We start from the raw sequence: 19,516 nt of genomic DNA on the forward strand, positions 1-19,516 counted from the left end.
AATCAAAACATTTGTGTAAACAAATGAAAATAAGCACTATCAAATTCCTTCTCAGGACACAGCAAAGGTAATCCTGAGAAGGAATTTGATAGTGATACAGGCCTACCTAAAAAAAGTAGAAACGTTCCAAATAAACAACCTAACCCTACATCTACAAGAACTGGAGGAACAACAACAAATAAAGCCCAGACCGAGTAGAAGGGAGGAAATAACCAAGATCAGAGAAGAATTAAACAACATAGAGATTAAAAGAACAATCCAAAGATCAAAATACAGGAGTTGGTTCTTTGAAATGATTAAAGAAATCAACAAGCCTTTAAGCATCCTCATCAAGAAAAACAGAGGACCCAAATAAACAAAGTCAGAAATGAAAGAGATGAGATTACAACTGATACCACAGAAATACAAAGAATTGTAAGAAATCATTACAAACAACTATATGCCAAAAAATCTGAAATCCTAGGTAAAATGGACAAATCTCTAGAAAAGTATAATCTCCCAAAACTGAATGAAGAAAAGGCAGAAAGCCTGAGCAGACTGATAACAGCTGATGAAATCAAAGCAGTAATCAAAAAACTCCTAACACACAAAAGCCCTGGACCAGATGGTTTCATAGGAGAATTTTATAAAACATTTAAGGGAGAGCTAATCCCTATCTTTCTCAGACTATTTCAAAACATCCAAGAAGAGGGAAGACTGCCAAACTGTTTTTATGAAGAGTTTGCCAATTCCAAAACCAGATAAAAACAAAACAAAGAAAGAAAACTACAGACCAATATCACTGATGAACACAAATGCTAAAATCCTCAACAAAATATTGACACACCACATCCAGCAATACATTAAAAAGATCATACACCATGACTTAGTGGGATTCATCCCAGAGATTGCATGGTACAATATATGCAAATCAGTAAATGTAAAACATCACGTAAACAAAAGCAAAGATAAGAATCACATGATCATATCAGTAGATGTGCAAGGTACAGCACCCATTTATGATAAAAGCCCTCAGCAAAGTGGGAGTAGAGAGAACATACCTCAACATAATAAAGGCCATATATGAGAGACCTACAGCCAACATCATACTCAATGGGCAAAACTAAAAGCTTTCCCACCAAGATCAGGAACAAGACAAGGATGTCCACTTACACCACTTCCATTCAACATAGTATTAGAAGTCCCAGGCACAGTGACCACACAAGAAAAAGAAATAAAACGCATCCAAATTGGAAAGGAGGAAGTAAAACTCTCACTGTTTGTAGATGACATGATAGTTACATAGAAAATGCTATGGACTCCACCAAAAAACTACTTGACCTAATAAGTGAATTTGGAAAAACAGCAGGATTCAAAGTCAATATTCAGAAATCAAAGGCATTTTTATACACCAACAATGAAATATCAGAAACAGAATCAGGAAAAAAAATCCCATTTGCTAAAGCAACAAGAAAAATAAAGTACCTAGGAATAAACCTAACCAAGGAGGTAAAAGTCCTATACTCAGAAACTACACAACACTGGTGAAAGACATTAAGGAAGACACAAATAAATGGAAGCATATACCACGTTAATGGATTAGAAAATAAACATCACCAAAATGTCCATACAACCCAAAGCAATATTTAGATTCAACCCAATCCTTATTAAAATGCCAATGATATATTTCACAGATATAGAACAAACATTTCAAAAATGTATATGGACCATAAATGACCCCAAATAGCTGTAGCAAATTTGAGAAAGAAAAACAAAGTAGGAGGGATGACAGTACGTGATACCAAACTGTATTACAAGGCCACTGTAATCAAAGCAGTATAATACTGGCATAGGAACAGGTACACATATCAATGGAACAAGATAGAGGACCCAGAATAAAACCCAAGTCTCTGTGGTCAATTAATATTCAACAAAGTGGACAGAAGCATAAAATGGAGTAAAAATAGCCTCTTCAACAAATGGTGTTGGATGCCCTGGCTGGTGTGGCTCAGTGGATTGAGCACCAGCCTGTGAACAAATGGTGCTGGGAGATCTGGACAAGTACATGCAAAAAAAAAAATGAAACTCGATCACCAATTTACACCATATACAAAAAAAATTGAAGATGGATAAAAGACTTAAATATAAATCACGACATCATAAAAGTCCTACAGGAGAACATAGGCAGGAAAATTTCAGATATTCCACAAAGCAATATTTTCAATGATATAACCCCTCGGGCAAGGAACATAAAGGAAAGAATAAACAAATGGGACTTCATCAAATAAAAAACTTCTGCAAGGCTAAAGAAAACAGCAATAAAATGAAAAGGGAACCTACCGTACGTGAAAATATATTTGCCAAGTAATACCTCATACAAGGTTCTGGTCTCCAAAATACATAAAGAACTCACACAACTCCACTCTAAGAAGACAAACAACCCAATTAAAAATGGACAAAGGACCTGAACAGACTCCAAGGAGGACATACAGAGGGACCAGGGACATATGAAAGGATGCTCAGCACCACTAGCCATCAAAGAAATGCAAATTAAAATCACAATGAGATACCACTTCACACCAGTCAGAGTGGCCAACACATACAAATCAACAAACAACAAGTATTGGAGAGGTTGTGGAGAAAAGGGAACCCTAGTGCACTCTTGGTGTGAATGCAGACTGGTGCAGCCACTGTGGAAAACAGTATGAAATTTCCTCAGGAAACTAAAATGTAACTGCCTTTTGACCCAGCAATTCCAATGCTGGGGTTATACCCTAAGAATTCTGCAACACCTATTCAAAAGAACCTATGCACCCCAATGTTCATATCAGCACAATTTACAATAGCAAAGTACTAGAAGCCACCTAAGTGCCCACCGGTAAATGAATGGATCAAAAAACTATGTTATATTTCCACAATCGAATACTACGCAGCAGAAAGAAAGAAGGAGCTCCTACCTTTTGCGACAGGGTAGATGGAACTGGAGAGCATTATGCTAAGTGAAATAAGCCAGGTGGTGAAAGATCAATACCATGTCATCTCACCTATAAGTGGAACCTAATCAACAAAATGAACAAGCAAGCAAAATATAACCAGAGACAATGAAATAAAGAACAAACTGACAGTAACCAGAGGATAGGGAAGAGAGGAATAATGAGGGAAAATAGGGGGAAGGACTATCCAGAAACATATATAAAGGACACATGGACAAAGCCAAAGGGGCTAGGATGGAGGGTGGGAGGTGGGGATGGGTGGGGCGTGGGGCACTGTGGAGTGTAAATGGAGACAACTATGCTTGAACAACAATAAAAAAATAAAGAAAGAAAAAAATTAAAATACAAAAAGCATATACAAATGAATATTAAATAGTATATAAAGCAAGTGATGAAATAATGCAAAGGTATTGTGCTCCAGCTCAGTGCCTTATATATAGGGAATAATCAATATACATTCATTATTGTGATTAATATACTAGTTGAGTAGTACATAGAAATGAGTGCTTTTAGAGTCTAGACAAGAGCCCTTACTGTTGAGTATTCAGGAAACTTGAACAGGTTTGTTAAGGTAAGGATCAATAGGGTTTGAGACAGTGAACTTAATCAAGACACACCCCCCATACTTAATACTTACCTGTTGAAACTTACTGGGTTCAGGAGGCTGTAGCTTCACTATAAGGATGTACTCTGCATGGCCTCATTGTCCTTGCTTCTGAGCAAGTAAAAGAAAATGACTGCTTGGGCTTCATTGAAACTGAAATAGTAAAAAATATGTTTAAGATTTTCTAATTATGAAACTTATTTAGATGTTGCAGACTCTCTGATATTTTTCTCTGTCATATCTTAAAATTGAGCTTTATTATTCTGAAATATAAGAAATAACACGGAGATTCCATGTGCCCTTCACTTAATTTCCCCCAGTGGTAACATCTTGTCAAACTGCAATATAGCAAACAGGATATTATCATTGACAAGTCAATATGGAAAACATTTCCATGACAAGTAGGATTTCTTAGGTTGCCCTTATGATTACTATTGCTTCTCTCTTGTCCCAACACCTTCCTTAACCTCTGACAACCTCTAATATCATCTCTGTTCCTGTAATTTTGTCATTTCTAAAATGTTCTATAAATATAATAATACAATATGTACCCTTTGGTATTAGTTGTCTTTTCTCCCACTCAGCATAGTTCCTGGACATTTATCCCTGTTTTGTATGTATTGATAGGTGCTTTTATTGCTGACTAATATTCTGATGCATGGATGTATTGCAGTTTGTTCAACCATTCATCTACTGAAGAATATCTGTGTTATTTCTGGGATTCTGGGCTGTTATAAATAAAACTACTATAAAATTTCATGTACAAGATTTGTGTGAACATAAGTTTTCATTTCTCTGTGGTAAATTCCCAGGAATACAATTGCTTTATCACATGGTAGTTTCATGTTTATGTGTTAAAAAACCACCAGACTGTTTCACAGGGTGGCTTTACCAGTTTACATTCTCACCCAGCAATGTGTGCGTGATTCAGTTCCTCTAAATTCTCACGAGCTTTTTGTTTTCTCAGTATTTCTTATTTCAACCATTTCAGTAAATGTGTAGTGAGAGTTTATTGTGGTTTTAACTTACATTTCCCTAATAGTGAGATTGAACACCTTTTCATGATTTTTTTGCCATCAGTATAGCCTGTTAAGTAGAGTGAATGTTCATACCTTTTGTCAATTTTTAACTGAGTTGTTTGTTTCTTTTGCTGTTCATCTTTTTGAGTTATACAGTAGAGACTAGTCCTTTGTTGGTTATGAGTTTTGTAAATATGTTCTGCCACTCTGCATCTTGCATTTTTGTCAAAGATTTTTGGTTTTAAAGAAGTCCAAATTATCAATTTTTCTTTTGATGGGTCATGACTGTGGTGTCAAGTCTAAGAACTATTTGCCTAGTCTAGATCTTAAAGATTTTTCTCCTATGAAAAAAAGTATAGCCTTATATTTTACATTTAAATGTCTGATACACTTCAAATTAATTTTTGTATAAAGTGTGAGGTTCAGGTCAAGTTTACTTGTTTCATTGGTAGGGTTTTTTGCCTATGTACAGATGTCCAATTACTTCATTTCCACTTATTGAAAATGCTACCTTTCCTCCACTGAATGGCTTCTGCAACTTTGTACAAATAAATAGGGCGTATTTGTGTGGGTCTGCTCCTGGGTTCCCTGTTCTGTGCTGTTGATTTGTTTATCCGCACCTCTCCTAATATCCCAGTAGCAATATAATAAGTCTCCAAATCATATAGACTGATGCCTCCCAATTCATTAATTTCAAAATTGTTTTCACTATTCTATTTCCTTGTTCTTTCATGTAAATTTTGAATGTTCTTATTTATATTTACTTTAAAAAAACCTGCTAAGATTTTGATAGGAATTATTTAAAACTGTATACAAATTTGGAGAGAATTGAATTCATTACTATTAAGTCTTTCAATCCATGAACATATAGGTCTCTTTATATATTTATAAATAGTTACAAGTTTGCATAAATATATCATTATAATTATATTTATAAATCTTCTTTGGTTTCTTTTATCAGCATGGTGTAGTTTCCAGCATACAATTACTGTACATGTTTTCTAGATTTACATTTACACTTAAGTATTTCATTTTGGAGTATGATGGAAATGGCATTGTATTTTAAATTTTTGTTCACTGTAAATATGGAAATATATAATTAATTTTTGTGTGTTTAGCTTATATTTTGTGAGCATAATGAATTCAGTTATTAGTTAAGAAGGTTTTTGGCAGATTCCTTGGGATTTTCTGTGTAGACAATCATGTTATCTACTAACAGGGATAGTTTTATTTTTCCTTTCCCATCTGGTTACATTTTATTTTATTTTCTTGCCTTATAAACAAGCTAGAATTTCTACCATTATGTCAAATAAAAATTATATGAGTAAACAGTTTTGCCTTTTCCTATCTTAGAAGGAAATTATTCAGTCTTTAACACTCTCTGATATTTAAATCTTAGTATTATAGCTTTTATTTTTGTTTTTAATGTCTGTTTGTTTTCCTTACAGATAAAGTAGAGGATTTTGAAATGTAGTATTTGTATTCATGGGCTTTGAGTTTGCTCAGGACTGGGTGTGATCTAATCCTCTGTTCCTTCCCAATAAATAGTGTTACCTTGGGCAAGCTTTAGAACCCTTCTAAGCCTCACTTTATTCAGCTGTAAAAGGTGCATTGCATCTAGTCACTACATAAATTTAAAGTCAATATTTATAAAACCTTTTTCTTTTTATTTAATTTATTGGAGCAACATTGGTTAACAAATTTAAGCAGATTTCCAGTGCACAATTCCATAGCACATCATCTTTACACTGTATTGAATTCTCCTTCATAATAAAAGTATTTGCCTCTCTTACAGAGTTATGAGAACTGAATGACATAAGACTGACAAAATACTTAGCACATGGTAAGAATTTCAATTTTAGCTATTTCACTGTTACTATTAGACTACAAGTATCCAATGAAAAGCTGTCTTATAATAATATGGTTAGATCAGTGATTCTCAATGGGCATGAGGAGAATAATATTATCCCCACCCCAAGGAGCATTTAGAAATAAATGTCTGAGGACATTTTCAGTTGCTGCAATTGGGGGGGGGCGGGGGGAAGGTGGATGCTACTGGTATCTACCAACAGAGGTCAAGGATGCTGTTAAACAACCTACAATACACAGAACATCCCCCATAATAAATAATTGTCTGCCCCAAAATGTTAATATAGCTATGGTTGAGAAAACCTGAATTAGATGGATAATAGATGTACTCTATATGTTGGAATATATGAAAAATACCTTATAGTTTACTAGTGAATCCTTTCTTCTCTTTAATCTTGGCCTAAACCCACCTTTTCCAGGATTCCTTCCAAATTGGCCCATCCAAATTCAGAACTTCCCTTAGTCTGGCATCCTTTAAATAATATATAATTTATACTTCTAGATTGCGACTGGGTTGCCAGACAGAGAGTGAATGTTTATATTCTGAGACTGCATATTCTTTGGGAATAACTCTACTTTTTTAGTACACATTGCTGATAGTCATTAAATACATCAAATACATTTAATAACTCATCTTTGATTTGAATTTTTGGGGTCTTGAATTCTGGTTACTTTTAAAATACATGTTTTTCTTAATGCTTTTTTTTAAACTCCTCACAGTTAATGATGTAACAACTTGTCTGTCAATAAGATTCAGTAATGGTGCTAGAAAATTATTCTTCAAAATGCAGCTTCTCACATGGGACTGACAAAAGATAATGTAAAGATAAGCACTAAGATGACACACTAGACCATTTTTTTAAATCTTAAAAAATCTTTTGGCTTACATGTAAACTTACATGTTAGTATTTAGGTCAAAGGGGCAATAAATTACAATCATTTCTTCTCCAAGATCAGGTAGTAATTATCACATCAGCTTTCTAACAAGTCAAATGGATTAAAGAATAAGGTTTAGATGTTTGTCAACATGTAACTATTTCATATTCTCTTCCACTAGTGTAAGATGATCCAAGGAATAGTCAACAAAGCAGATACTTACCTGATAAGCTACAAGGGCAACCAATCCCCCTACCCACAGGCTCTGCTTAAGGAGACAAGAAGACCACCCTACATAAGGAAAGAATTAAGTCCTAGAAAGAAAGGCCATAAATGTGAAATATTTCCAAATAAAAACATAAGAATGAGGTTCCTCCCAACCATTAATGTGGAAAATGACACTGTAGACTGTCAGACACCAGAACAGAAGACACAGAGGAAGTACATTCTAACGTAGGCAAAATGATAGGGATTGTGAGGAATAAAGATGAAAAAATGTCCCAATGTTGAATCCTCCTGATTGAGGTCTTAATTAATTGCCTACAACAGACCCCTCCTGTAAGACTCTAGAATTAAGAAGAGTGGAGGAGGGTAGGGAGGAAGGCAGCCAAGTAGTCCCAGATTAGGCAGAGGGATTCTATGGGGAAAGGTGAAGGGTTGAGAGTTGAATTAAAAAGAGCAAAGACAAGCTCTGTTACTCAGTGGGATGTATCAGGCTGGCCTATCAAAGCACAGTGCAAAACCTGGGCCTTTAGAAGAAAATAAAATGAGTAGGTAATCAAAGAATTGGTAGGCTAATGCACTGGGATTTTTTGGTTGCATTCATTTCAATTGATACATTGCTATAATGTGTATGAAGAAAAAAATACTTAAGAAGCAACTGAACATGGTCAGCTTATTAAAAATTGCACTGTGTGATGTGACATAATGAATTTTCATTAGTTTTTTTTGTTTGGCATTAAAATACTGAAGCTCTAAATCATCCAGGCCTTGAAACAAGAGAAAAATGTTTATCTAGACAGTGAGGAAAAGGGAATGTGAGAAACCAGCCAAGACTAATTTTGCATGGATTAAAAAACATGATGAGGGTCCAGCAACTAGCAGTGACCAGCAATCACATGACATTGGCTCTGGTTGACAACACTTGGCAACAGCTGTAATGAATGTCCTATAAACAGAATGATTCAGGTAAAAGCTGGAAAACTTTCCATGAAAAATCTTTCCTCAGAGGAAGGTGAATGCATTGTGTACATTTAATCAGTTCTTCATTTCTGTCTTTGGCTAAGATTCTGATTTATCCCTTTGTGGATAAAGCTGATTTTAGCATATCTTCAGGGAATAATGTCACCTCATAAAATATTCTTGTTGTCAAATAGGAAAATGTACTAAACAATACTATTAAACATCAATTTGGAAATGAGATATTCTATGCATGGATTTCAAAATACCCAAAATCAAAGTAGATGCAAAAAGGAAGCTCTAATGAAATGAACTTGCCTCTTCCAGCAAAGCTGAAGTGAGCTTTTGTTGCACATTTTAAAGTGAAAAACAAAATTATTTTCATTAATTGTGGGTAAACAGCCCACATAGGGGGAATATTTGATAGCTTTTTATGGCAGCAAGATGTTTCTGAAAGCATTCCTGGCTTACGGATAAAGACTCATGGTGAAGTCGAGTTTCCTCTCAGATTGCAAGAGAGCAGCAGGGTTTTCCAGCATCTTCTCAAAAGTGAGAGACTTCAAATACATAATATGATAAAGAAACAGACTGTTTTGCTGATAGTTTTTTTTTATCAGTGGTTATTTCGTACAAAATGAAATGGGGAGAATTCTAGGTCAAGATTTTCTATTTTTCATTAGGTAACAAAGAAAAAGAAGATGTAAATAGATCACTCTTGACAAAGTTATTATCTAAAAAGAATTAGTAGAAAGTGTGATTCAGATGTACCTGTCAAGGCAGCATTTCTGACCCTGTGTGGGTGAGTGTAAAATCAGCACTAAGATTTGCAAAACTTTAAGGTAAAAAATAATGACTGAACTCATCATTTTAGGGCAATAGATAATTCAGGCACCCCACATCAATCTGGAATAGGCAATAACTATACATTTGTGCAGGGAAAGAGACCATAAAAAGTAGAATGGACCTTTATGTTATTATTATCCCCATGAATAGTAATTTCATTGTGTTTGTCTCCCACTGTATTTTGAAAAGCTTAAGGAAAGAGATTGTGTCTTCCCTGTTTTTGTAAACTAAAGCTCATGTCATGGCACATAGTGCATTTAAATGTGCACTGAGGAAATGAAATTATAGAACAACCCCAGAATATGATCTCTGTGTCAGATGTGCTAAATCAACACTGTTGTATAGAGATTTCTGTGGTGGAAATTTTAGGCACTACCCACTTTGGTAGCTTCTAGCTGCATAGAGCTTTTAAGCACTTGAAATATAGCCAGTACAACTGAGGAACTGAATTATTAATGTTATTTGATTTTAAATAATTTAAATGTAAAATTAAGTAGCCACATGTTGGGCAGTGTGGTGCTACATTTTGCAAAAGAGTGAAGGAAACAAAAGTTGTTAGATATGTAATCTGCTATTTCAATACTACTTGTCTATTATCTATCCCCATCTCAATTTATGATCTTACATCAAGTAACAAATCAAAAAAAAATCTCATATATAAGGTTAGCTTAACCAGTCTTTTCCTTGTTGACTAGTAGTAACCAAATATGATTTAGCCATCTTTTAACTATTGCCTCTGTGTGTAGGGCAGAGCACAATGGAAGACACTAAGCACATAGACCTGTTGGAATCCTAGGACTGTCAAGTATTTGCAGAGTATTTGTGGGGATGTTCCTTAAACTCTCTGCATCTAGGTTCCCTCATCAGTGAAATGAGGATTATGCCCTTGGATAGGTTGTTGGGGGATTATCGGCATTACCCTTAATCCTTATGGCAACGCCTGATACATAAGAGGTAGTAAATGGCAGCTGTTACTACTGTGGTTGTTGTTAAAGGTAAGAATGTGCTAAATGCTGTGAGGATATTGGAGGATTTAGTATAGTCCCTGATATTTTGGAGAGATTTCTAAAAATCTTTCATTTATTCTACATAGATACCAATAATGTTTCTGTCCTTTCTCAATATGTCATGAATCCTAGTCCTTGATATAAAGATTATAGACAACTCTACAATACCCTGTATGCTTTTGAGTGATTCCTGTCCTACTTATATCTTCACACTCCTAGAACAGGCACAGGGCACTTAGTGCTTAAAAATGATTATTGAATTTAAATGATATAAAATAGTCTTCACTGTGGCTACTTAAACAAGTAATGCCCTTATAATACACAAAAACCAGCAATAGCTACAATAGAAAATGCAATCAAATAGATAAATGCTTCATTAACTATAGTAATACCTCATACACAACTCTTTCATTATATACACACAAGGTAAATAAGTAATCTAGACAAAACATCAATAAATGTGAAGGATCTATGGGAAAGAAATTATCAAACTATGTAAACTATAAAGCATGTAAAGAGGACTCAAGTTAATGAAAAAGCAAACCTTGTTTCTGGATGGGGAGATGAAATGCTGTAGAGAAGCATAGGACTTTTAAAAATCAACGGTTTGTAGAGAATTTTCAAGAAAGTTGTGTAAAACAAAAATAATAAGCTTACCCTATCAAGTACTAGAATAAATTTGTGATAAGAAAATCCATATAATATAAGTAGAGGAATCGACATATAATAAGTGGGATAAAACAGATGAATTCAAAATAGCCTCCAGTAAAAATAAGAGTTTAATGTAATAACCAAGTTATGTACATGGGGGGGGGGACTGGTTTAGCATCTCACCTCATACTATATGCCAGTTACTAAAAAGTACTTTATTATAATAAATTCTAGATGGATTAATGGATTATATGAAATGACACCAAGAAACAAGAAAATCTTGTTTATCTGTTGTGAGGAAGGTATACTGAACATCATAGAAGGTAAATCCCATAGATAACAATATTTATATGCCTATAGACTCAACTTTTTACCATCATAAATGTATAAACACATTAAACTATAAACCAAAAACTGTGAAAAAAACAATTTTATAAACACAATCAAAGGGAAGTTCATAGAATGTTGCAGTTAGGAATTCTTCAACTAAAGTTCTTGACTTAAATGCTGAGAGGATGATATGTAACTTTTCAACCATAGGCTAATTATTTCACTCTAGTGTTTTTTCTTCAAAATAAAAATTTGCAGTACTATACCTCATAGGGATAACATGAAAAATACATATGTATAAAACTAGGTGAATGACCTAAAACATAGCAAAATGTTCAATAAATGGTAACTTAAAAATAAAGGGCCAATATTCTTATTATATAGTTGTACATACTATGAATATTAATATTTGTCTCATATAAATGTTTCAAATAATTTTTGTTTTTTTAAAGATAGTATTTATTTATTTTAGAGAGAGGGTAAAGAAGAGAGAGAGTGAGAGAAACATCAATGTGTGGTTGCTTCTCACATATCCCAACTGAGGATCTGGCCCACAACCCAGGCACATGCCCTGACTGGGAACCAGCAACCCTTTGGTTTGCAGGCCAGCCTTCAGTCCACTGAGTCACACCAACCAGGGCTCAAATAATTTTTCAAGATCATTACTTGCTATGACTTTTATTTTTCTTATCTTTTGCAAAAAAATATTTTTATTTAGTGAAATCCATTAGATTCTTCCTTCATGACTCTAGATTTCCATTTTATTTAGGAAGACTTCCCCTCCTTTTCAACTTCATTTATATGATTCTGAAAGTATTTATCTCTATTTTTACCTAATATTTTGACATTTTGGGGTAGAGGACTTGACAAATTTTCAGGCATCGAATAACAAAAACAGGGAGGGGAAGACAAACACATATTTATGCCAATCCAAGTTACTGGAGGATTTAATACGTGTACTGCATGGCAATCCCTGTTATAATCAGCACCGATAAGGGAACAATGTGGCTTACCAGCAGCAGCTCTGCCCACAGCTTGCTGAAGGCTCTGTGAAGCCCTCCATCAGTCCACACAGTCTTCCTCATTGCTTGTTCAGTTAATGAGGCTTTCACCCTCGAAGCAAAGAGCTCCTTAACTCTAAATCCTGTTTGTGCAAAAAAAAAGGGAAGTAAACTCATATAGTGATTATTCCTTATGGATGCCATGACTTAATTCCTATCTCAGTATTTAACTATCTTTATTTTCTGATTTAAAATAGAAAAAAAGAGGAAGAGTGTGGAAAGGGGCAATAGAAATTACACTGTGCTGATATAAAGACTTTAAATTCTTGTCAGAGTTAAAACCCATCTTAAAAGTCAACTGATGGTTCAAAGGAAATAACTACATGGAATCTGATCAAGACATGTATGGGATGAATCTTGTTATTACCCTCAACATTGCAGGATAACAAATCTCAGCACAATTAGGGTTCATGCCTGTTTGGTATGTTCTGTCAGGCATAGGTAGGAACAAGTCTGAAAAAAATGGTTTTTCTCCATGCCCCCATGACAAAGAAAGTAGGTCCCTGGTTTGATGGAAAAAGCGGCTCCTCTTCCTAAGTGGTGTCTGCAGCTCACAGCTGAGTTCAGCAGTAGAACTGAGCAGAGAACTGGGGAGATAAAGGCAGTTAGAGTCTGGTCACTTGGGTATTGGGTTTGCCTTGTACACCAGTTCTTTCCATAGCCTGGCCAGCTCCCTTCTCTGCTGCTCTCCCTCCTGCTGCCTGGCCTCCTGCAACTGCTGCCTTCACTGGGCTCCTTGAAGCAAGTTGCTTCTTTCTGCTGTTTCCGTACATCCTCTGGCTGGTGCTTCTAAGTCTGTGCCTTCATAGTAACTTTTTGTCTGTTTTCAAGCAGAAAGGCTAAATCTGGGTTGCATTGTTCACCTTCTCTGGCAGGTTAATGGTGTTAAAATGAGTCAAAGGTAGTGTCTTGAATTTGGGTGCCTTCTCTTTCTCTAGGGTTTTTATTTTCTTCATCTATAACTGACATTCTTTGTCTTGAAAATCAACAGAGAAAGGGCATATTTCTACAGTTTTTACCTCTGGGATATGGGGTTTAAAAGATACCCCATAACATGGCAGAGGTTGAGCTTTTATCATTACTGGTTCCTCTTCCTCATCGTGGGTAGGCATTTGGATTCTGTTCTTTAATGCAAAAGCCAGTGACTTGTGGACAGTGATTGGAAGTACTTTCTTTTCAGAAACACCCACATCTTCCAAGATGTTAGTCAGGCAAGTTCTGGAATGAAATTCAAATTGTTCATCATCTGATTTATTCTCTCTTTTTTTCTTCATTGATTTTATTTTTTATTGTTTGTGGTTTCTTCTTTTGACTCATATTTGTGGATTCTTTTCTCAGGCAGTTTATTGGGTGAGATGGGCACCCCTTCAAGAATTCTGAGATTATGTTTCTATGCTCTGAATTTATATTGTTGAAGTTTCTTCAGCTCTTCAGCCTTCTAATCTGCTTCACTTTCACAGATCACAGGCCTTGTGCACTGTACGGTTTGCAGCACAGGATTCTGTGGGTCCCTGGAAATCTTGGCCACAGCAGACTGGGATGGTCACAGAGTAATATCATCCTTTGTGCTCTACAAGTGATGTATGTTAGGTGTTCATTTACAGAAGACTTTGACCGGCTTTGCAAAAGGCATATATGGAAAAGCTCTTTCACCAAATGTTCTTTTCTTTCCTTGACACAGGTTCAAAGGCTTTATAATGATGCATCCCTTAGTTGAATCGGATGGGAGATGGAGAATGCTTTCACAGTTCAGGTGTAAAGTTCACTACCTTATATCCCTCTTGGTTCTTAGGATGTTTGATTTTCTTATCTATGTGGAAGTGGAAGTTAACTGATTTGGTTATTTGGCTCACTGAATTCTTCACAGGTTGTCCTGCTCCTGCAAGAGCAAGTTTCTTGAATTCTTCATTCTTTTCCTGCATCTCCATCACCCCCTGCTGCATTTTCATGCTTTTTTTCCAACTCTTGCCCCTCAGTACTTCCTAAAATCTTCCACCTTACAGGTGGAATATGTTTGCCCTTGGCTTTCTTATTCTTTCCAGAAGTATCTTGATGAGCAGTACCATCTTCTTCTTCTTCTGGTTTCTTTTTATTGTTAGAAAATTTCATTCTTTGGAGGATAGAATTTCACTTGTGATTACAAAGTAGCACATCTCTTGACTTCCATCTTTACATGGTGTTTTTCTTTCTGTGCCAAATCCTTTTGAGCAGAGAGTCTAACAGATCTTCTGTGAGGCTGGGATGGAGTATTTCTTGAGGTGGTTCCCTTGACTTCTAGGGAAGAACAAGCATTTGAGGGACTGGTCTATGGCACCAGATTTTCTTTTTCTGACTCTTTTTAATAAGAGTTGTCAAGGGTCTCAAATACAGCAATGCCTTGCTGAGGGTTTACCTTTCTCAAAGGAGTTTTTTCCTGAAAAAGCCCCATCCCATGCTTCCAGGAAACTTATTCTCCAATTGGCTGTCTCTTCAAACCAAGAGTCTATGTTTAGGGTATCTTCCTTCTCATTCAAAGATACAAAATTGATGAAGTCTATGGGAGCATCATAAGAATAAGGCTTTAACTCGTGACATTGTCCCCACCTGTGGTTTAATCTGTAGGTCCAATGAAAGTTACAGTATACTTTCACATCCCTTCTGAAGTCTCAAAGTTTAGCAGAACCACCATGGCATTCATTCTATACTGTTGAAAATTTGAACTCAGGCTCTCCAGTCCTAATATTTTGATTTTATATAGATAATCTAATTTTATTTCTTTTCAAATAATTAACTGATTGTCACAAAGCTATTTCTTGAGTAGTCTATTCTTTCCAAAAAGTGATAAATGCCATTTTTTCAAGCTATATTAATATGTATTCATATGTATTTTTCTGGACTCTGTAGTGTTGAGTTTGATTGAAATTATTTTAGATTTATAGAATAATTTGAGAAAACTGACTTCCTAAAAAACTGAGCTTTTAAATTTGGAGACAATACATTTCTCTAATTATTGAGTTATTTTTAGTATCACACATTCCATAAACTCAGAGTTTTCCTCAGATAGTTGTCATACACTTTTTTTTCAATTTGTTATCAAGAATTTTTGTTGTGTTATCCTTGCTGGTATCACAAATTACATTCTTTTACCATTATATTTTCTAATTGGTATTTCTGCTTTATTTAAAAAAACTATTGAGCTTGAGGAACTTACTATCTTGCTGAGTAATTTTTTTACTCCCAATAATTTTCAGTTGAGTCACATGAATTTTCCTGTTAGATCACCTCATCACCCACAAGTCAGAGGGGCTTCTGGAGACACCTTGCTGCCATAAAATCTATCAAGTATCCCCCCTAGGTGAGTTCTCTCTTTACCCATGTTAGTAAGAGTAAATTTTATTTTTTCACTTTAAAAAGTACATACAACAAATCTCACTTCAGCTTTGCTGGAAGGTTCACATCCATTTCAAGAGCTTCCTTTTTGCACCTACTTTGATTTTGGGTATTTTAGAATCCATGCACCAAATGTCTTGTTTCCAAATTGATTTTAGTAACACTCATCCAACACATTTTCCTATTGTGTCAGTGGTGTAATGAAAACATAACCACATGGGATCACTCACCAGAGCTCATGCTCTGAGAATATTTTTCTTATCCAATAGCTCATTGGTGAGACAGGTGAGTCATCTAAAATTTGGAAACCCAGAGGAATAAGTGTGTACACATCCATGTATCTTGATGCTATAACACTGCTAATTTATCATTCTTTATTTTTATGCAGTTTGATGCTTTCAATTAAAACTGCAAAGACAGTATACATATGAGACTTCCTTAAGTTGTATAGTCAATAAGTCAGCCATTCTTTTTACTAACAATCTCTGAATAGATAGTATGCACAAGTCACTACTGCACTCTGGGACTGCAAAAGGAAAAAAGATACAGTTTTTTCCCTTTGCTCTCAAAGAATTTACTCACCAGAAAATTTAAGTATTTTTGATGTGAATCTATTTTGGCAATCAAGGTGGTGACATATGTCACGGCTAGATTATTCCTGAGTGAAAGCCAACCTCTAAGCCACCACAAGTTCCTTAGCAGGTTCCAAGTCAAAGACCTTAGTTTTATTATACAAGGAAATATGAATATAACTGGTAATCTCATATCCTTCCACTTTCATTTTATTAACAAATATGTAGCTATTCATTTTAAATAATTTCTAGAGACTACATCCCATAGTCTCCTCTGTCTTTTTTATTTTAGCTCCTACCTCTGCCTTTTATAATAAATTATGTCTTTTTGTTACAGCCTTTCTTTCCAATGTGAGCTTTTTAATGTGATCCCTAACCCTGCAGCTCTTTCTTCTACAATCCTGATGCATAACAGAATACTAGAAAGTTAAACAACCAAACCCTGTGGGGTGGAATAGAGCTTGAATATTCTCATGTTATTTGAATACTGGTTACCCAATTCTATTTTTTAAATCATGTAGTAACTCTACAGCATAAAAAAGGGAAATCTTGCTGCCTGAGCCCATTTTCTGCCTAAAGCAACTACACCTCTAAAATTCTCTGTTCCCCACCAGTCTCTCTCCACCACTAGCTTCTACTTGCCTAAAGTGAGAAGATAATAAGAAACATTTGTCGAAGACTATCATATGGCAGGTAAAATTCTAAGTGCTTTATCTGCATACTCATTCAATCTTCACAACACTGTCATGAAGCAACACTCCTTTTTTTTCTTCTTTTATAGATGAGCAAATGAATGAAACAAAACCAGGATTTGTACCCATGAAGTTAGATTTAAAAGTTACACATTTAAACACCAAGCTACTTAAAATTATCTGTAACTTGCATTTGGTATAATGAAATTAAAGAAGATTGGGAGAAAAGCTTTAAAAATTGGTAAAGGAGATGGTAGGGTCATCATATAGTTAATAAAAATTATGTAATTTCTTATTCTGGGAAAATGTGTATGATAGCAGTCTATAAAAATCACAAAAGACATAGTTAAGTAAGGACTTGTCTAATTAACTTTGGAATATTAGAATTTAAAGAAGACTCAGAAAATTTAGTGAAGTGAAGAAGTATAAATAAAGGGGGGCATTGCACAGTAGCCAACAGCAGCAGACTATTTTCTACACGGGGCATGTATAAGCATCATTGCTTCCAACTTTCCAAATGCAGAAGCAGATTTATGAGGATTAAGGGTACAAGTCTTCATTTTTCCAATCCTATAGTCCTTATTTCTAATCCTGTTTTCCTTCTTCTCATAGATACCCTCATATTATTGAGCCAAAAGATAATGTTATTAGCTAACACATACATAGTGTAAACTAGGGCATTCACCTTCAAAGAATTTATAAATATTAGTTTATTTAATACTTATCACAGACTCATAAGTTAGTACTATCTCCATTTTAAAGGAAAATTAGGTACAGGGAGATTATATAATTTGTTTGTGATATGTGGAAGGAGCTCAGTCCAGCAGAATCCTCCCATCTGCCATGGATGGTATAAAAATCATCCTGACACAATCTTGCTGTTCTTGAGGGAAAGGGAGTGGCAATTCCCTCTAGTGGAGAACACCCCAAGCCCCAAGCCCTTTTTCCAAATGGATTCTATTGGGAATGGTATGTGTGGGTGTATACATGCATAGCTCATCAATCAATGTCAAAAGGCTATAGTCATACAAAAACAGGTATTATCTATAGACAACAATTGAAGGAACACAGAGATCTGTCATAGGTAAGGGTCTGTTCATCATGCTGATGCCAGAGGGTCTTTAAGACACGTTTCATGAGATAAGGAGTTTACTCTGTATGCCTTGAACTTAAACATCCAGTTTATATCACCAGGGCTATACAAAACAAAGCAGATCAAGCTTCAAAAGATACAATGTACATTTCAGGCCTGACTCACATGGGAACCCCCAGTGTTAGAGTTCAGTCATGCTTGCCACCTGTGTTTTTACCTGGTTTTCCAGGGAGACTTACTAGCCCCTTTCAGGGCTTGTTCTCACAGGGCTACGGTCTTGGAAACCACACAGACTGGTTCCCAACAGCCATATGACTGACTTTAAACCCTACATGTCTAGCTCTGCAATCCAGGTTCTTAACCTCTAGACCAAACCACAGTGAGAGGAATTTTAACTAGATCACTGTTTTTCAGTGTATGTTCATAGTATTAATGGGCTACATATAAAAAGCAGTTCTATAGTCAAACCAGTTTACTTTTGTCAGCATATCAGATCATTTAATATGAAATTGTAAAATGAATCATACTTGCGTAAATTATCATAAAGTTTAAACTATATAACATTGCTAATAGTTGACAATTTTAGATTAAAAAAAGAGCAGAGACAGATTATGGTATGCAGTATCTCTAAACAAATGGTTCGATGAAATATAAACAGTTTAGAAATTCTTAATATAGAAAAGTCAGAGATCAATCTCGTCTCTCACCCCATCGCCAATAAAGAATAAAATTGAAACCAAGAGAGGTACTAAAACTTCTTTCCTGTGTTAAGAGTAAACTAATTTGACTCCATTTGACATCTGCCAGCATAAAAAGACCTATTTGATGACATTTGCTATAGATTTGCAATAAAAGAATACCAATATAATTATGTTAGACCCAAAAACCTTTCTGTTTTGTATATCCCATTGTGATCCAGTGGCCAATATCCCTCCCGTTGCCCTCACTGGCTCACATAAGCGGAGCCTGAATATCATCATGTGACAGTGGTACTGACCCACTTCTGATACTGCCTCCTGTGCAGGTTTAGATGGCGGAAGAGCTGGTTAGTGTCATCAGCAAAGCACATCTCCTCTGAGCAACTGACACAGAAGTGTTGTATATTTGATAACTATGCATAAGAATGGCAGTTAATTTCTTTAGGAGTTTAATTTAAACTTCTCTGCAGTTTCTAAATGTAAGTGAGAGAATGAATAGAACAGAATGTTCTCATTTTGCAGAAATAGAATAGCAGACTATATATCGAGAGAAATTAGACTGAATATTATTTTAAGAGTTTCACATGAGAAGTGGCAAGAGAAAAATACCCTTTAAGAGCAAATTTTATCTTTTGGTATTTTGGTGACTTCTCTCATAAAAGAAATATTTGTGCTAGCATG

At 35.3% G+C, this 19,516-nt stretch overlaps 1 protein-coding gene and 1 pseudogene across 1 annotated transcript in view; one reads left to right on the forward strand and one right to left on the reverse strand.

Moving 5' to 3' along the window:
• Positions 1–19,516, forward strand: part of KCNH7 (potassium voltage-gated channel subfamily H member 7) — a 476,729-nt gene that overhangs the window by 198,328 nt on the left and 258,885 nt on the right. The window lies entirely within an intron of this gene.
• On the reverse strand, positions 13,028–18,849 carry LOC123812764 (annotated as a pseudogene).

Source organism: Phyllostomus hastatus, unplaced genomic scaffold, assembly GCF_019186645.2.
Source record: "Phyllostomus hastatus isolate PE091 unplaced genomic scaffold, TTU_PhHast_1.1 phas_contig_1, whole genome shotgun sequence".
Classification (NCBI taxonomy): Eukaryota; Metazoa; Chordata; class Mammalia; order Chiroptera; family Phyllostomidae; genus Phyllostomus; species Phyllostomus hastatus.